This window comes from Thunnus albacares, chromosome 14 (genome assembly GCF_914725855.1).
Source record: "Thunnus albacares chromosome 14, fThuAlb1.1, whole genome shotgun sequence".
NCBI lineage: Eukaryota > Metazoa > Chordata > Actinopteri > Scombriformes > Scombridae > Thunnus > Thunnus albacares.
The window spans coordinates 12,200,280-12,206,832 of NC_058119.1; positions in this window are offsets into that span (position 1 = coordinate 12,200,280).

Genomic DNA, 6,553 nt, shown 5'->3' on the forward strand with positions numbered 1-6,553 from the left:
ATTCATGTTCTTCCATGTTTGGTTTCCAGCTTGTTTATTTCATTGAGAGTTTGCAATGCACAAAATGTAAATGTTTTTGTATACTTGTGTTGTTAGATATACATTTTCTACAAACATTAGTGTAAGATTGTCCTGTTTCATAAATAAATCACTTGTACACCATTTTGTTGATTATATACATGAGGATTACCAGGTATCATAATTACCATTAAACTAACATGTCTTTAACATTACTGATAAAGTGTAAGACACATCTCTCAATACTCTCAGACTTCCCTAGACTCTCTGTTGCTGTCAGCCTCAAGCTCATTCATTTCTATTGAAAATATGAACCTTAAAAATCAAAAAATAAACTTTTTCCAACATGTCCCAAAAAACCTGGGCATTGTAATTTTTAGCAAACATTACTCAAAAAGGAGTAAATTGTGTTTTGTTGGGGACTATTTACATCTGCCAACGTGATATGGGATGGTGTGTAAATAGCACGCCACTTTTAAGGACATTTCATGACATGTGGCTGTGGCTCATCAGGTAGAACCCATAGACTGTAAAAAAAAATATTAGACATAGCCACCGTGACATCACCCATTGTTTGTGGACTCCTGTTTTGAAGCCTGAAGTTTGGTATTTTGACCATCGCCATCTTGGATTTTTGGAGCCAGAAGTGATGAGAAGTGACCATATTTGGACGAGAGGGTGGAGCTGAACCTAACGCTAACTGCTAGGTTGGTTAGCATGGTGCATTTACAGTGTATGGTTAATGACAATGCTATTGTTAATGCTAATTTTTGCTGCTGAAAAACAGGCTTGAAACCATTAAAACCAAATGAACTTAGCCTAAAAACTAAACATCTGACTCCTCAGAGGGGATTTTAGTACAACCAAATGCTGAACAAGACTTTTTTAGTGTTACAAGTAACTTTTATGAACTGAAAACACACTGAAAAAGCGAAAGCTATGCCTACGCCTATACTGTGTGAATCTGGGGTTACGCCATGGTTACGTTACCTAACCAACATTGTCGCTATGGTAGCGACTTGTCAATCACTACGTACCCGCACCATAAAGCATACCCTGCTTTATCATCAAATTATGGTCTCAATTACTAGCTTCAACTCTTCTTCAATAAAGCATGATGTTCATTTTGCAAATCATGGCCCCATTTAGAGTAAAATAGACAATAAAGCAGGGTGTGCTTTAGGGCGTGGCTACCTTATGATTAATAAGTTGCTACCACCGAGGTGCGTAAGGTGCTGTAATTGGACCCTGGGGAGCTCCTCCCCAGCTCCATGCTCTTGTCCAAATATGGTCACTTCTCATCACTTCTGGCTCCAAAAAACCAAGATGGCAATGATCAAAATGCCAAACTCAAGGCTTCAAAATGGGAGTCAATAAACCAATGGCTGACATCATGGTGGCTATGTCCATTATTTTTATACAGTTTGTGGGTTGAGCGGGTTGTCCACTAATCAGAAGATTGGCAATTTGATCCCTGGCTCCTCCAGTCCACATGTCAAATTGTCCTTGGGCAAAATACTTAACCCCAAATTGCTCCCAGAGGCTGTGCCATCGGTGTGTGAATGATTAGAAACTCCTCCTGATGAGCACGTTGGCACCTTTCATGGCAGCCTCTGCCATCAGCGTATGAATGTGTGTGTGAATGGGTGAATGTGGCATGTAGTGTAAAGCACTTTGAGTGGCAGGAAGGCTAGAAAGGTGCTATATAAATGCAGTCCATTTACCATTTACATTGAAAAGCTGTATTTTAAGCTTTTTGCGTGTCATCTAACACCGTTGGTTAGGTTTAGGCACAAAAACCACTTGGTTAGGGTTAGGGAAAGATCATGGTTTGGGCTAAAATGATCAGTAAAATGCGGTAAAAATGTCCTGATCTGTAGGTAAAAATGTCCGGTTTAACACCAGTAAAATGCCCAATGTGACGGTAAAAATGTCCAGTTAAAATGTCCTGATGTGACAGTTAAAATGTCTGGTTTAACAGCAGTAAAATGCCTGACATGACGGTAAAAATGTCAGGTTAAAATGTCTCAACATGACGGTAAAAATATCTCAAATGGTGCTCTCCTGCTGCTTTTGCAACTTTTTGCCAACTAACCATCTAGCCATCAACCCAACCGGCCTCAACCCAACCCACCTCTTCCTAATGAGCCAAAATCACAATGGATGTATTATACGAGCTGGATTCTGGACCGAAAATGGCGCCTATTCAGTCCAATATGAACCGCTCGCCTGGCGCATACACCAAAAAAGTTTTTAGCTTCCAGGTTTACTTCCAGGGGTATACGGTGCACTGAATATGCACAGTAGTGTTTCTCCCGCTGGCCCCACCTGCAAGTTCCCACTAGGCCCATAGTCTTTACATCGTGGTGATGTCACAGATTTTTAAATCGCTTTTCTTGGCTCAAGGAAAGTTTTACAAACATAAAACCTCCATGGTTCAAAAATTCATAATACAAAGAGTCATAATTGCCTTGGGATTTTTTGCTGCAATACCGCAAGTGGCCACTGGGAAAAATTGGATGCAACAGCGCTGTATCCAGCTCTTATGATACATCCATGAAAATCACCTTAGGATTCTGATTTAGGATTAATTTATTGTTTCAGTCAATTTCATGAGATTTGTTGACAATAAGAAAAAATTTTTAATATCACCAGAATTATCCTTTATGTTTGATTACACACAATACATCCTCACCTAAAAGTTTCACAGTTTTCAGTTCACTATAATACAAATCAAATTAATGGCTATTTACAAGTAAGCCAGACACAAAAAAAAATATTTTTCTACCATAATTTCCATTTGCAATTCTGCTGCACTCAGTGACAGTTCCTTGCTGTCATGACAAAGACATTCATTTAAACTAAACCTTCACCTTGTGGTAAGGAAGTTCAATAGTAGTAGCACTATTGTTAGCATGTATCATGCAGTCAGGCAAACATACATGTACAACCACACAATGAGTTAAAGTAATTTTACTTCTTCATTATAAGATGTACTGTATTTTATTAAAGGGGCAAAGAAATAATAAATGTAAGTTCTGTTCAAAGGACTGCTGAAACATGGTGGTAAACTATTACTTACAAATGTTAATCTAACTATTCATGTCACACCCAATTTCTTTTCAGATGCACTAATACTTTGTTAGGAAATTTTGGTTTACGAAGGTTTACTAAGCATACCAAGTTCTGTCTGACAAATGTCTGGGATGGACATTAGAATCGATGAGACAATATGCAGTGTCCTGAAGAAAGCCTCCATCTTTTCTACTTTAAAAAAGTCAACCTCCCACGCCTACATGTCCAGTTCTTCAAATGTTCTGTAAAACCAAATGAACAACTGAATTTGCTCATTGTTTAAATATTCCAATGAAAAGCCCTGATACAGGAGGATGTTGTCTGTGGTTTTCCACCCGACCATCTGCCCCATAGTGCAGAAACCGTGTAATGAAGGGGCTAAGTAAACGATGGCGAAGCCAGGAAAAAAATGCGCTATTAGGGAAAATGGGGAAGTCAAAACCTTGCTCTAGTAGCTTTATGGCAGAGATATCTGGGTTGAGGCTCTTGGAATAGTCCACGTGGCACACACCAAAGACTGGCTATATAGGTCTGGCACTAGTTTCTGGTTTCAAGCCCAGAGCACGTTCCAGGGTGGTTCATACAGCTTTGCCAGAGGATGTCAATGTGTGACACAGTAAACCAGAATTTTCTGCTGAGGCGAGTATTTAGCAACCAGCAAGCATTTTAAAAGCATGAATATCCTCAAGCAAACTGGCTTCACTTAACTGAATGAACATCAGGGGAAGTTCACTTTCACCAGTGGTTTTTCAGACAAACAGTGACAAAGTGAGCAGTTTGGACTGACACCAAGGATGAGCACATGATAGTTTGGTGTCAATATTTATTTATTTTGGAGGTTTGGATGTGGAGCTCGGCACCAGATTGTCAGTTTTAACAGCACAGAGAAACACACAGAAAACTAAGTGTGGAAAGGGAAGCCTCTTATTCAAACACAAGTTTAAACCGAGAACTGCTCTCAGTGTGATGCTCCACTTCAGTCACAGTGGTGTGAAATACCAGCCTGTCCAACACTGGGATACTACAGCTATAGATGATATTCCACTAACAGACTTTCTCCACTCTATAACTCCACTTCCTCCTCTCTCTTACCCACATTTCCATTTTTCATATCATCTGCCATGGTGTAGCCTACCTGGGGAGGTTGGACAGTTTCAGAAATGGAGCCCTGAGAAAGGGGGAAAGATCAGACTCAGAACCTGAGGTAGGGCCTATTTTAAGAAACCAGCACACAAACGTCTGAATCCAATTAATGGCGTTCAGGGAATACGTGAGCTCAGCAACAAAAGTAGTCGCTGCTGATAGGCAGCCAAAATATCCATCTAAAAGTTCATTTCATCTTGTCCAAAAATCGTATTTTTCTTAGAACAAGAATCTGCCAGTGACTGACATGATTTCATCTGTTTCCAGTATAAAGCTTCTTTCTAAAAGATATTTGTGGGTTGATCCACCTTATTTTCCTCATCAAAATATTGATTTTAAAGATTTTTTTCAACAAATATATGGGAAAATCAATACCATAGTCATGTTTGTATGATAAATACAAATCTACAGCTAGCAGCTGGTTAGCTTAGCTTAGAAAAAGCTAATCCCAGCCAAGATATATCCCAGCACATAACCACCAGTAAAACACCACAACTTGACATTTTTTATGCCTTGGTTTGTTGTATGGATTAAACAAGATAGCGAGCCTAACTTGACCAGGCTAGCTCTTGTTTCCAGTCTTTTTGCTATGCTAAGCTAACCAGCTGCAAGCTGTACCTTCATATTTACAGCAGGGATATGAGAGTGGTGTTGATTCTGTTATCTAACTCTCAGCAAAAAAGCAAATACTTACACTTATTTCCCAAACTATTCCTTTAAAATAAATAAATACTGCACAAAACTCTATTAAAGAAACATGACATTTCTGAAATAGTACCTTAGTATCTGAAAATCAAACGTCAACCAATGCTTAAAAACCCGCCTCCTTCTCCTGTGCATCAACAGGAACATATTTTTGATCAAAGAGCAGTGTTGACTCCCAGGAAACATGCATTTTCCCTTTCTTCCCGGAATCCAAGTGAAATCAGCTTTAGTGTTCCCACCGGCTCCTTTAATGAGTGAACCTATGCTGTTGCTGAACAAAGTGACTGCGGGGCTGCCAAAGGCAAGTGTGCTAGTAAAGAAGTGGGTCTGTCAATTGAAATAAAGTAAGTCATTTATTTCAGGGTATGAGTTCCTCTAGTCATTGGGAAAATATCCATGGTCCTTCTCGCTGCCAACCTCAGGGGCGCACACTCATTGCTCCCAGAAAACAGAGTTGCCAGAAGTGTTGGGCTGCAGGCTGAGGTCCTGCAGCACACGGGCTCCAAGCTGTCTGCATGAATCCAGCTCTTTGATATTACTCATGGATTTGAGATGCTTCACTTCAGATGCTTTAAATGACTGACATCAGAAAGTGGTACAGTGGTCAAGAAGCTAGAGAAAGTAGAGAGAATTTTCAAGTAGAAGAGATGGAAAAGAAAGACATTTTTCCAGCAAGCAGCAGTAATTATATATAATTATATATAAATTATATGTCCAAACATATATGTTTGGACATTTGCTCAAATCCAGGCTGAAAAAGGCACTCATCTTTAGGGATGTACTGTACATATTCAAGACAACCAAATGGAACTGCAGTTTTTTGTTGTTTTTTTTCACCGAAAGTATGTATGATCCTCAAAAAAGCCCAGGGTGTCAGAGCGAGGCTTGTTTCCACTTAGCTCTTGATGGCACTGGTGTGAAACTGAGAACAGATGCATTGGGTCCTGTTAAATCAGGTTGTGAAGTCTTGGCCTGGCAGTAACCTTGCACAAAACAAAGCCAGGCAGTGCAGATAGCTGCAGACACTGTAACTTCTGATTTATCTGACTTACTAAAATAAACTCAGATCAAATGCAGCCTTCATATCTTCAGGAAAACAGACACATAATCAAGGTATCTCCTTGTTTCCCTTTGCTTAAATCACCATTATTTTGTTCTTAATGGTATTATCCAACAATGCAAACATCCATTAAATTCTTAAATAATGTGATACTGGAGTCACATCAACATAACAGGAGGTTCAAATCCCCAGTTATTTGAGGTAATCTGGATGGAGTGACTCAGTCTGAAACTGTGCCGTTGAAGTGTCCTTGAGCAACGCACAGCCTCCACCTGCTGTAGTCAACTGTTCAGGTTAAATGAAGGTCAAAATGAAACTGAACCACTCTTAAATGAAACATAATTTGACATTAACAGCATGCTGCAAACACAGAGATCACACAATTTCCTGAATGTACAGCGCACCTAAACACTGCGTCCGAATGAAAGTTGAAATGTATGTGACAGATTCATAAGTTCCAGCTGGGAAGCAGACCTGTGCCATGCTCGGTGATGGGCGCAGCAGTGTGTGCTGTCCACAGGAGGCATGTGGAGGAGTGTCAAAGCTTTTGGC